This window comes from Mirounga leonina, unplaced genomic scaffold (genome assembly GCF_011800145.1).
Source record: "Mirounga leonina isolate KUSES-001 unplaced genomic scaffold, KU_Mleo_1.0 Mir_125, whole genome shotgun sequence".
Classification (NCBI taxonomy): Eukaryota; Metazoa; Chordata; class Mammalia; order Carnivora; family Phocidae; genus Mirounga; species Mirounga leonina.
Window position 1 is genome coordinate 48,043,241 of NW_023270305.1, and position 14,178 is coordinate 48,057,418.

At 38.4% G+C, this 14,178-nt stretch overlaps 1 pseudogene; it reads right to left on the reverse strand.

The window, feature by feature from the left end:
• Positions 1–9,660: 9,660 nt before the first annotated feature.
• LOC118007551 lies at positions 9,661–13,748 on the reverse strand (annotated as a pseudogene).
• Between the last annotated feature and the right edge of the window lie 430 nt (positions 13,749–14,178).

The following is a 14,178-nucleotide window of genomic DNA, read 5'->3' on the forward strand; positions in this document are numbered from 1 at the left end:
CCTTCCTGGCCAGTCTACCAGGTTTCTTGCCCCTAGAATCCCACAAGGCTGACATTCCCATGGTGATGGCTGGAGACCATTTACCCAAATGGACAGTTAGGACTTCTACACTCCTAGGAGTCTTGAAGTAGGGGTCAGGACCTGACTATGTATGTTCCACAAATGCTTCTGAACTAAAGCAGAAAATAGTTTTATAAAAGCCACAGAAGAGCTAGGGCTTCAGTTAAGGTCTCCACTGGTATATTGATATATGCCTCCCAGATGGCAAGAAGAGCCAAAATGAGTATCAAGAAATGCCTCTGTCATTGCTTCAACTCCCTTTATTTTTACCTTACAGTTGATATCACTGGTAGCACGATAATGTTGTAATAAAAGTGATAATACTTGGTATTTATATAGTTCTGTTTATTTTTGCTCACAGGTGCAAAGACTAATGCTAATGGGAGGAGGAAGAATAACTTATGAATACACAGCCATGCCCGACTTCCACAAATATCTCCTGCAAGCACTGAATACATGGAATAAATGGATGGGTGAGTATGGTGCTAATTATGCTTGTCATCAAATAAAATTGCAACTTGCACAAAGAACGAGATTTGATTTTAACATACATCTAGATTGTTCATTTGTCATTATCCATGTCACTTCTTCAATAGTTATTCTTTCCATAAACATTAATTTAGCAGCCACTTTGTGCTTAGTACCCACAATATAGTGGCCAACAGGACAGACAAAGGCCCTACCCTCAAGTTGCTTACATTAAACCAAAGGGTATATGAGTAAATTTATTTCTAGGCAAGATGGTGAAGAGTGACAATATTTTGATGCAGTTCCTCTCTCCAAATCTGTGGAAATAATATAAAGTAATAACTGAGCCCAATAGTTAAATATTCCTGAACCAGAAATGCAAAGAAGTACACTTAGCTAGAGCAACTGGCCAATTGGTCTCTAGGTGTGGAGGCAAGCACTGGAGTCAGAAATTCGACTCCATATAAAATGAGAGGTTGAAATTACAGGACTGAGCAGAGACTCCCCTAAAGATGAAATAAAACCAGGAGTAGGGGTGGGAGACTTCTGCCCTATTTTGCCTACGTCTATGGCTATGGCTCTAAAGAGCAGGACAGAGGCATATTCAGCTTCACAAACAAAAACTGAGCTCAGTCATCCACAAATCAGTGCCTGGACCTGTCACATTCCAAATATTTTCTTAAAGAGAAGTAAAAAATACTATTATTTTAAGACTTCATCCTGAACTTGGGGCAGAGAGAGCCAAGGGTAAGGTAGAGGAAACCACAAACCCCAGAAACCCACTAGACAAGGAGAGGTGATCACAGAAAAAGAGAAATATAGCTCGGGTGGGTAGAACCCACTCAGAATGAGCCTATGTAACAAAATTTTAAAATATATGAGGTAATCTAGTGCTAAGAAAGACACCTAAAAAATTAGCACTAGGAATGCGAATTCAAGCAAGATAGACTTGATTTTATGGAATAAAAGACTTTAAGTTAAAGGTACTCAACTGAAAATGAAATAATAGTCTTTGTTTAAAAGGGAGCAAAAAATTGTGAAACAAGAACAGGGATAAATAACATAAGAACATGAGTCTGGAAAAGCATTATTAGAAATATTAGAAATAAATATAGTCATTAAAATTATAAAAGAAACTTATATAGACAGGACAAAATCAAGAGCAGAAATCTGGAACTGGAAGACATTATTTAAGAATTTGTCCAGAACAAATTATAGATTATAGACTGAGATAATTTATAATAAGAGTCAGTAAACTATGACCCATAGGCCAAATCCAGTCCTCTGCCTGTTTTTGTACAGCCAGCCTGTGATCCAAGAGTTATTCCCACAGTTTTTAAACACTGGAAAAAAATCAAAAGAAGAATATTATGTGACACATGGAAATTATATGAAAATTTAATTTTCAGAGTCCATATATAAAGTTTTATAGGAACATAGCCACACTTACCTGTTTACATATTCTTTATGATCACATGTGTTTATGACTACAATGGTAGAACTGAGTAATTGCAACAAGAACAGAATGGCCCACATAGCTTATTTATGTTTACTATCTGGCCTTTTACATAAAAGGTTGTACATCCCTGATATAACATTCCGTTTTAAGAAAGGAGAAAATGGCACATAACATATATTTGAAGAAATAATGAGAGTTTTCCAGAATTAAAGAAATATTTGGTAGTGAGAGAGATTTAATACTCTGCTTCTTAACTGTTCCTTATTTTAAGAATATTGATGGGCATTTGTTGGGTCATCACTGTGTTTTACAATCTAAGGTTCACAGCCAATTGTACTATTTCACTGAACTGACCAATTAATTAGACAACTCATCAATCCAGTCAACCATCTGTTGTTGGTTCACTGAAATGATTGTTAAATTTTGCTCAGTGACATCCAGAAGCTCAAATCTTATAAATATCAAAAACTCTCTAGGCTCCTACCCATCCATCTCACCATATTTGTGTCCTCTCCTGAGACATTATACCATGAGTTATCTTGCCCACTTAATTCCTACTGTCAGCCATGCCCTTCTGATAGTTCATGTTGTTGCCTTTCAAGTTGCAATCTTTTAAGATTCAGCTAAGACATTATCTTGCTCACGCAGTATTAATTCTGCAAATATTTTTTCAGTGTCTGCCATGTAGCAGGTGCTCTTCTAGGTGCTCAGGAGATAACTAACAACCCCTGCCTTCAAGGATCTTACTATATTTTATAGTCAAGCAGATAATTAAAATACACAGTAATAAGTTCTGAAACCAGGAACAGAAGAACAAATGAAAAGCAATTAACATTTGGGGGCTTGGTGCCATCAAGGCAGCTTTCTCAAGGAAGATGGAACACTAAATATGAGTAGGAGTTAGCTGGACAAGCATGGTGAGGGGTAGAAGAGAGAATTCTAGGCAGAAGGCATATCATGTACAAAGGCCGGGGGTAAAAAAAAAAATGCACAAAATTTCAAAAAGTGTGTGCAGCTGGAAAGTAGAGGCTGACTGGGGATAGTGGGGTAGTCATAAATGAAGCTATGAAGCAAATCAGAACTAGATCATTAAGAACCATTTTAAGCCTTATAAAGAAACCTGGAGGGGCACCTGGATGGCTCAGTTGGTTAAGCATCTGCCTTCGGCTCATGTCATAATCCCAGGGTCCTGGGATCGAGCCCCACACTGGGCTCCCTGCTCAGCAAGGAGCCTGCTTCTCCCTCTGCCCCTCCCCCTGCTTGTGCTCTCTCTCATTTGCTCTCATTTGCTGTCTCTCAATTAAATAAATAAAATCTTAAAAAAAAAAAAGAAAGAAACCTGGAAATTCTCCAGAGGCATAAGGGGAAATAGGGCATTAGACAGAGCCGTGTGATCATATTTAAACTTTAGAAATAAGTATTTCTCTGGCAGCAGTAAAGAAGGATTGGTGGGGGCAAGACAAGCATGGTTGCAGGTAGAAAAGTTTGGATGCAGGGAGCTGTAGGACTCAAGATAAATGAGAAGATGGTTGGCCAACACAGGTAAACATGGTAGAGGAGATTTGTCATAGCTGTCATGAAAAACAGGATAAAGAGAAAGAGTTGACTGGGAAAACAGAAAAAAAAAAAAAAAACTGCTAAGCATATCAAGACTGGAGACCTTGAATTTTAGCAGCACCATCTACTCAGCAGCCTGGCATGGAAAAGACAGTGGATCAAGAACCGATGGTTGGGAGTATTACTTGGCATATGTGATAAAAGGATAATGAGCCCCAGGAATTAGAGAAGCTTTCAAAGGAGTGGCTGAAATTGGAGCATGGGGCCAATATGAGTAGGACACCAAAATCTAGAGGGCAGCCATGGCAGTAGGTAAATAAAACCAAGTGGAAGCTAAAACAAGGAACTGAAGCAATAAAGGAAATTCGTGGTTAGGGGGGTTACTGGGTCATCAAGTGGATGGTATCTTCACCTGGGATGATGGATCCAGGGATAGAGAGGAAGATTTAGTCAGATGCCACTGTCTTCACTGATAAAAAAGGAATGACACAGAAGGTGAAAATGTATAATAAGGAGAGGCAGAGGAGAGTAAATTGGATGGCATGAGTCTCAAAGGAAGAAAAGTGATTATATATAATAATGGCAAGATCATAGTCTAAAAGGGACCCTGAAGGACTCAAGAAGATGCTAATAGTATCCCCTAGACTGGAGTCATGTCATGTGGAGTGGTGAAAACTAGCTGCAGAAGAAGCCATCTGCTTAGGGGAAAGCCAGGTTTTTAGCTAACTAGGATGTAGATTCCAGTCTATGGAAGAGATGGAGAATGTGTAAGAAAGAATTTATCCCAAAAGGGAGATTCTAGGAGCCAAGTAGAAAGGTTTGGAAGGAAGAGAATTCCAGAGAGATTGGGTCAGTTCAGTTTATATCATTCATTCATTCAGTACCTTCCAAGTGGTACACCATGTGCTTGGTGTTGAATTTGTATATACGGAGAAGACATGGACTCCTTCCCCCAAGACATTCTTCATCCATTCATCATAAGCTACACAGGACTTCCCTCTGAGCAGCCTCTCCACAACTTCATGGTGGATGCTAAGACTACTGGGACATTTCCAAGAGGAGACCGCAATTCACTGCCACTCTCCAGAGCAAAGACATGAGATGATGTAGGCACTGACTTCATGAGTCTCCTTTAATGGTTCCAAGGCAATCAGAGATAAGGCAGCATAAGCTGCTACCAAAGCTCTGTACCAAGGCAAGAGAAGGGGAAAAATCCTATAACAGGTATTCCAACATCTTAAGGTGCCAACAAATGAGCAAAATGAAAAACCATTAACTTCACCATCGCAGGAGTAACTGCTCTGTTCATGTGAACAACTTCTTCACCAGATTAAAAGCTCCTCAGAACCAGGAATTGTGTCTTATTTTACCTAACTATACTCAGCACAGTACCTGGCACATAGTAGATACTCAATAAGCATGTGTTGAGCTGAAACAAACTGAACTGATATTTGTATGATATTTAACAGCTGACCAAGGAGCTTCACATTAATTATTCCAGGGTTATAAAAGATTTTTGCTAATAAAAGACTTATTCTCATAGCTCTACTTTCTTGAATGCTCCCTACCAGATAGAATCAGCATAATTATTTCCCTCATTTTACAGGTGAGAAAAGTGAGGCTCAAAAGTTAAATGACTTTTCCTGGGTTATAAAACAGGCTGCTGGTGGACATAGTACTAGAACCTGTTAAAGCCTGGACAATTTGACACAAAATATTGTGGTGCACAAGGAATTCATTCCTTGATGGTCAGTTAGTGTATTATAATAGTATTGACAGTGTATTATTATAATAGTACTGTGACAGTATTGATAGTATAGTAACGCTAATATCTAAATATTAACAATAATCAGGAGTGCACTAGTTAAGATAAGCACCGGGGGTTGTATATAAGTGTTGAATCACTAAACTGTATACCTGAAACTACCCTTACACTGTATGCTAACTGACTAGAATTTAAATAAAAACTTAAAGAAAAATGAATAAAATAAAAAAATAAATAAAAACAATAATCATTTACTGCCCCCTCTATTCCATACCAGGTTTTACCTATATAATCTATAATACAAAAACCTATAGGATCTCTATCACTATTCCCATTTTACATAAAGAAACTCAGAATCAGAGAGGCTAATTTATTCAAGGTCACAGAGCAAGAAAGAGATCTATTTCAGCTCCAAGCTCAAGTCTGTCTGTAGCCAAAGACTGAATTCTTTCTCTCATCCTATTCTGCCTCACAAATCATCTCAAGTCAGTCCCTGAATGCTATCTTGCCTAAATCTTCATCTTCAGTGTTCTGAAATTCATGGCCAGAAAGAGTTTTGGCAGTTTTGTGATATGAGTGCTGAGAGCCAACCATACTTACTGACCATTATTCATTATTATGTACGGGATAAATAAAAAGGTGAACAGAAAACAGAAAGAAAAGATATTTATTCATTCTTTCTGCCGCCTTTCACTAAGTATTTAGTAGGTTTTCACCATGTGCTGGTCACTATTCTAGGCACTGGGGATGAAGAAGGGAATGAAACAGAAAAAATCCTGATCCTCATGGAACATATATTCTAGCAAGTCCCTGTCCTCTCTGTCCATAATACCCATAACCAGAAAAAAAGTCCCGATGCACTCATACAGAGACGTCCCTACCTCTGCAAATGATGCTCATGCTCTTGGGCCCCCAGTCTTGAGGAGAGGCAGGCCATTTTTTAATCAGAGCCTGTGTAAGGATGTCCAGGGATTGGATTTTTACAGGGCCTAGAAAATGGTACCTACACGGCCATTTGAGAGAATTTGCATCCATCATTCCCATTAGTCAGAGGGGTGTGCATATAAGTGAAGAAAGCAGACGGTGAGCAAGCCTCAAAAACGCAGAGGCTAAACCACACGTGCTCAAAAGATATACTGCTCTCCTGATTACAGCCTCACAGTTTACTGTGTACTGAACTAAGGGTTATGTTGGGATTGTGCCTCACAACCTCAGTCATCAGAAATGGTTGTGTTTCCTTTTAAAAGGCTATAGTAATGCTGCTTTCCCCCCTCCTCCCACAAGGGCAGTCCTCCTCATTGCCAAGCCTATTTTTATGGTTCATCTCCAAAACAAGTGCAAAATAGTGTTGGCCTCAGATGAGCCCTCCCTCTTGCTGGCCACTGGAACACCATCCGCAAGTTGAGTGGGAACAGTAAACACTGCAGGTTAAGTAACTCATTACTAATATTTTCCTTGAGCTCTGAAACTTTTTAAACAAACAACAACAACAATTGTATCATAATAACCTTTCAGAGGTTAACAGCCAGCAGGTGGTCCAGCTCAGTCTAAATGCAAACCAGACAGCGGTTTGATTGTAAACTGTTGATTCTTATGGAGATCTGGGGAAAACTTCTTGCCGAAAAGGGTCTTCTCTTAAAAATCCCTAATGAATCAACACATAAATGTCAAAATGACAAAAATAAGGAAGTGTGTCATAGACTAAGCATTTTAATGTCCTTTCTGGCTTCCTCTAGAGTGTACTCTGGATCTAGCCACATTTAATGGCACAGATTCTTAAAGAGGTGGTGCACAGCATGAATTTTTATGACTCAAATAAAACTTGGAGAGGGTCACTTTCTCTGCCATAGTCAGTGTCCTCAGCAGATGTGTGGAAGGCTGTTTCAAACCAGCCACCAGTGCCAGTGTTTTACCTGGACCCAAAGGCTGTAAGGAGTGCACACACGACGATGTGAGGAAACCCTGAGGTGTGCAGCATTATCCTGTTTGTCTCCAAGCTGTTACACATGGCAGCGATTCCCCTGGGAAGCCTTGGCAAAGTTAAGAGAAAATTCCAAGGGCTGATAAAATGGTTTGAGAATGGTGGATGAAAAGTTTCTAATCAAAACCTTATATTAGCACCATACAGCCCCACGGATTGATGGCTAGGACTGTTTTCTTCCCTTGATGATGAAATGGGACAAAAGAAAATTATTCCCTAAATCAGTATTTAATTACTGGTCTATTATGTTACAATCAGAAACATTCAGAAAGCTCAGAAAAAAACAAATTTTACCTTTTTATACTAAAATCTGCAGTGAACGATGAAATGCAAAACCTTAGAACTCCAAGGAAAAAGAGCTATAGAATGGCAATCACCCATGTTTTCTTAAATAAAAGAGAAGGAACAAAAATGGAAAGTGTAGAAAAGAGAGTTTCACAGCTCCCAGTTTAGTTGCAATAAATTGGCAGAAAGATGAGATCAAAGAATGTGTAAAAAAAATACTTTTTGGTTTGACCCATGTTTGAGGGAGTTTTCTGACATGACCTTATAAGCAAGCAGTGCCAATGAGCCAAATCCCCAGAGGTAGGATGGGAGGCAAAAAATAAGGAAGCACCCAAGATATTTAGCAGGTCCTTGACACTTCTAGTTTACAAGAAGAGGAATATGAGGATGGTAGTGCTTCATTCTGATAAAATAGAGTGTAAAGCCTTTTGAGGGCTTTTTATTCCACATTAGAACCAGGCTATGGCTGCTTCTCAATTCCGGGGGGCTCTGAAGGTGAAACAGCTATAATTTAATAAATATTCATTGAGGATCAACATACAACACATAATCTGCTAGGCAATCTGGAGCTACAAAAATCAAGACAGTTTTGACCACTCGCTGCAGATTTCAATCTCCAAAGAAAGAAAAACCCATGAATAATCAGAAGATAAAACATAAAGGCATGAAAACTCTCTGCATTTCATTATCATGTTTGTTATACTTACAATTATTATTTAGTTAGGGAGCATCCAGGAATGCTACACAGGGAGACAGACTTTGAACTTGACCTGAAAGTTTGAGAAGGATTTCAATCATGAAGGTTAATTCCATAGTAAGCTAAGAAGCTAAGGTTGGTTGGGATTCTTCTCATGGTTCATGCAGCTCTATTCAGCGGGCATCTTGACTGGACTGGAAATAACCAAGGCTTTACTCTCAAGGTGAAAGTCTTGATGAGAATGTCTACAAGGCTGGGACCTCTCTCTCTCTCTCCCTCTGTGTGTTCAATCCAGGAGGGTAGCTGTATCTCTTTACCTGATGGCTCAGAACCCCATGACAGCGAAAGCAGATGATGCCAAGCCTCCTAAGACTCAGACCCGGGACAATGTCATTTCTGCCATATTCTGCTGGTCAAAGTAAGTCAGAATTAATCCAGGTTCAAAAGGAGGGGAATGGACCCCATCTCTTAAAAGGAGGAGGACATTATTGTTTAAGAACCAGAGAAAATCGGGTGCCTGGGTGGCTCAGTTGGTTAAGCGACTGCCTTCGGCTCAGGTCATGATCCTGGAGTCCCTGGATGGAGTCCCACATCGGGCTCCCTGCTCGGCAGGGAGTCTGCTTCTCCCTCCCCCGCTCGCCCCTCTTGTGCTCTTTCTCTCTCTCACTCTCTCTCTCAAATAAATAAATAAAATCTTTAAAAAAAAAAAAAAAAGAACCAGAGAAATTATGGGTGACTATCTTTATAGGAAAACAACCACATTTGCCCACAGAAATTATTTGATATTTTTTTAATCTGTAATAATTACCAGATTTATTCCCCTGGCTAAGAGATCTAGAGGTAATTTGAGGTTTACATGTTTTTATAATTATTCTGTGAAGAATCTAGGTGCCCCCATTACCCTTAGAAGCTGGTCGCAAATTATTTGACTCTTAATTATAAAAATTTAATTCTTTGTGTGTGACATGACATGTATCCATGAAAAAATATATATAAGCAAAAAGAAAAAAGCTCACACCTCACAGAAATAAGCAGTTAAGTTTTGATATATGTATGTATGTATGTATACACACACCCATGCATACATACAATTTGGGATTTAATCCTACGTATGTGAGCTGATACTAAATATACTGCTTTGTAACCTGTTATGTTTTACTTTACAGTATAAAATGAATATATTTTTATGCATATATGTGTAATTTTCCAATTAAACAGACCTGTATAATGGGTAAAATACAGAATCCAGTCAGATGCTAGTAACAAGGAAATGATCTAAAACAAAATTCTACCAGATGATTAAAAGTCAAACAAAGGTCAAAGATACATCAGAAAATACTAACAGAAAGAAAGCAGGGGCCAGATTTTAATATCAGACAAAAAAGAATTCAAGGCCTAAATCACACAGGATAAGGGCAGCTGCATGAATGTCTTTGCTTCCAATGCATCATCACAAACTTGTTTCTTACTCTTCCCTAAGCTTTTCCAACTCAGCTACTCCTCTTATCCTTTCTTCAGGGTCCAAATGCCTCATGGGAGTTTCCTCTTTTTTTATTTTTTTTATTATTAACATATAATGTATTATTTGTTTCAGGGGTACAGGTCTGTGATTCATCAGTCTTACACAATACACAGCGCTCACCATAGCACATATCCCTCCCCAGTGTCCATCACCCAACCACCCCATTCCTCCTATCCCCTCTCCCCCCCAGCAACCCTCAGTTTGTTTCCTATGATTAAGAGTCTCTTATGGTTTGTCTCCCTCTCTGGTTTCATCTTGTTTCATTTTTTCCTCTCTTCCCCTATGATCCTCTGCCTTGTTTCTCAAATTCCACATATCAGTGAGATCATATGATAATTGTCTTTCTCTGATTGACTTATTTCGCTTAGCATAATACCCTCTAGTTCCATCCACGTCATTGCAGATGGCAAAATTTCATTTTTTGATGGCTGCATAATATTCCATTACATATATACACCACATCTTCTTTATCCATTCATCTGTTGATAGACATCTGGGCTCTTTCCATAGTTTGACTATTGTGGACATTGCTGCTATAAATATTGGGGGGTAGGTGCCCCTTCAGATTACATTTGTATCTTTGGGATAAATACCCAGAAATGCAATTGCTGGGTTGTAGGGTTGCTCTATTTTCAACTTTTTGAGGTTTCCTCTTTAAACCCCTGGCAAGGTTGGGTCAGCCCTCCTCTAAGTTTTCCCTCTGCTTCCTGGCTTACACCTTCCAAAGGTTGAGGATTTCCTTCTGCCTCCTGTGGTACATCTTCTGAAGGGGGCTCTGCATCCACCTTTGGTGTGTTCTGTGGTTTTCCTTCATTTTCTTCACAAGATTTTTTGCTTGTTGAGTACTTTACTGTTATTTCTTTTGAATAAATTAATCCTGAAATGATGGGGGGCACTTTTGTCCTTCTCCAGCAATATAGAGCTGCTATAAGGAAACAGGCCCTGGACTTATTATAAGCTAGTTGATATATTTCTTAAGTCATTTTTAACCTACAGATTATTCCTCCATATTATTTTTCCTCTTGAAAAATTTTTTTTTGCTTATTTAAGAAATCAGTTGTCCTCTAGAGTTTCCCAGAGTCTAGATTTTGCTGATTGCTTCTCTCTGGGTTTTCTAGTATGTTCCTCTGTTCCTTTTATTCTCTGAAAATTGGCCATTAAATCTAGATGCTTGATCAGATTCTGGTTTAAATTTTTTTTTTCCCCAAGATAGAACTGTGTACCTCCATTAGGAGGCATAAAACCTGGTTGTCTTTTTTGTTGTGATGTTATTGGATACTGATGATCATTACCTAGATCAGGGGTCTGCAAACTACAGCCTATGGACAAAATCCAACCAGTGTACCCTGTTTTTATAAATAAAGTTTTACTGAAACACAGTCATGTCCATTTGTTTACATAGTGCCAGTGCCTGCTTCCACACTCCACTGCAGACTTGAGTAGTTGCAACAGAGACTATAGGGCCCACAAAGCCTAAAATATTTGCTATCTGGTCTTTTACAAAAAAAGTTTGCTGACTCATCCATTTTGCAAAAATCGTGATTTTCTAATCTAATTCTACCATTTCTTCTTTTTATTAACTGAAACATTCTTATAAAGAGAAACTTCTTATCAATTACCTGGCTATCATTAGGAACAACAGGATACATGCTAGATTCTTTCTCTCTACTTACCAGTTTTTAATATAAGGTAGCTTCCTAGTATTCTCCAAAGGCAACCAGTGAGGCATTGAGGGTATTTCTCTGTGTGTGTGTGTGTGCATTGTTTTAAAGTACCATTATGAACCCATGGATTTAAACATATTCTCTATGATTAAATCAATTGCATTCAATTCTTATTAATGCTTAAAATTGTTCCTTCTTTTCTAAGTAGTTTATTTAAATTGTCTCCTGAGTCTTTTTAAAAATAATCCACGTATTATTGACAGTTTTCTTACTATCTGGTCTAACAAGATGTTCCTGGCTAATCCTGCACATTTCTTTCCCCATACATGGAATTATCCATTTCTCCAAGGAGATGCCATCCCTTGGTAAGAAATGGTATTTAGTGAACAGAATCCAAATGCATGGGGTACACATCGATACTGGGGTAATTATTATTTCCAAGTCTTTTTTGAAAATATGTCTTTTTTTTTTTTTTAAAGAAAGAATATTAGTTTTACACTGATTCCTCCGATTCAAATTCAGGACTATGGCATTTTTTATCTCATTGATCTCACATTTCTTTAAATAAACTACTGTGAAAGTCAACTTAAAAAAATAACAAAATAAAAACTCATTTGAATTATTCCATATCAGCACTATCACCAATACTATGATTACCAAAAAATTTAATATTTTTTTGTATGTGGTTATTTTTTCTATTGGAGTATGTTCCACTGGGGTTATCCAATCAAATCACTGTTTGAAAGTTAAGCTTATGTTTTTGATGAAAAAGGACATTTTGACATGATCATTTCAAAACAACTGAAATTACTGAAGCATTGTTTTTATTTCCAAGTAATATTTGCAACAGAAACCAGGGTCCCCACCCAATCTCTGAACCACACCCCCAGACAGGATTATGGATGGGGTGAGGCTCAGAAATGAGGTGTGTCCATTGCATACATTACAAAAAAACAAAAACAAAAAACTATTCCTTAAGAGGAAATATCATGTTCTTTCATTTTATTTTTTAAAGTACGAATTCCTTAGGAGGAGTCATAATCCAAACTATTACTAGTAATTTACCCTTTCATATTAATGAGCTCTGCTAGGAACAGGGGAAGAAGTTTCAAGTCACTAACAAAGGAAGGGGAGTCAAAGAAGAATGCGAAGGAAAAGAGAAAGGCATGAAGATCCTTATATTGCAACTCAAAAATATTTCTTTCGGTGCTGAATCACTATACTGTACACCTGAAACTGATATCATGCTGTACATTAACCAACTGGAATTTAAATAAAAACTTAAAAAAAAAGGTTTCCTCCACTCCAGCAACCCTCAGTTTGTTTCCTGAGATTAAGAATCTCTTATTGTTGCTGGAGTGGAGGGGGATGGGAGGGTGGCTGGGCATTGATGGACACTGGGGAGAGTATGTGCTATGGTGAGCGCTGTGAATTGTGTAAGACTGATGAATCACAGACCTGTACCTCTGAAACAAATAATACATTATATGTTAATTTAAAAAAAAAAAAGAGTAAAAGCCAAAAAAAAAAAAAAGGTTTTCTTCATCTTACTTTTCCCAAGGGTCACCCATTAGAAGGCAACCAGATAGAGAAGTAGGAATGATTTCATGAAAGTCAGCATTCTTAAGCTTCCTTTAAATCACCAAATTGCTTTTGGGAGGTGTGATTTCTTTCTTCATAGGTATATTTCTGCTTCCTTCTTTTCTCCACACTTTGTCACCAACTAGACCCCAAGGCCTGCCCACCTGCTTGTACTCACCAACCTTTGTCCCACATTTTTCTTTAAGCTCTTCTTTCCAGTTTATCTCTTAACTCAGGCAGATGGAAAGCAAAACAACCCCTCTAGCAATAGTGGCTGCCCTGACAAGGCCTCCAGCCTGCCCAGAGCACCCAAACCAGTTTGAGTTTAACCCCTGACTCATGTCTACAGACAGACAGACCATGGAGTGACCTCTAGAATGACCAATAACTACCTTTACTTCATTATAATACTAAAATCTATGCCCAAGGAGGAGTATAAGCCTCATTTACATAACATACAATGTGTGTATAGGCATGTTTCCTTAAGGCGCATGCACAACCTTATGCCTGCCTCTACATCCAATGACAAGGTTTCCCTATCCAAATATTCATCCTGAACCTAAATAAAAGGAACCCATCTGCCCTTGCTCTGGGAGTCACAGTTTTGGGAGCCATTTCCCTTGATCTCCTTATTTGCTGCAAATAAAAGTTTTCTTTGTGTCACAACTCAACCTGGTACGGTTTCTGACTCACCAAAAAGCGAACTCATGTTGGTTTCGTTACACCTTCCCCTGCCTCCCACTCTTCCCCACTATGTCTTGAGCCAGGGATTGCCAAACTATAACCAACAGCCAAACCCAATTGCCACCATTTTTTGTAAATAAAGTTTCATTAGAACATAGCCAGCCCCATTTGTTTATATGTTGTCTATGGAGGCTTTCACACTCTATTGGCATAAATGAATAGCCCAGAAAGAGACTGTATAGACCACAAAAACTAAAATATTTGTTATTTGGCTCTTTACAGGAAAAGTTTGCCAACATCTGCTCTAAACTATGGGCTGACACTAACTTCAACTTTTTTGGGATATGGCTCAGCCTTTCTGAGCTTGAAAGATCACTAAGCATTAAATTAAACTTGCCAGTGAAAATAAGCTTACAACCTAAATAGGACAGAATACAGATTCTAGAAAATGAACT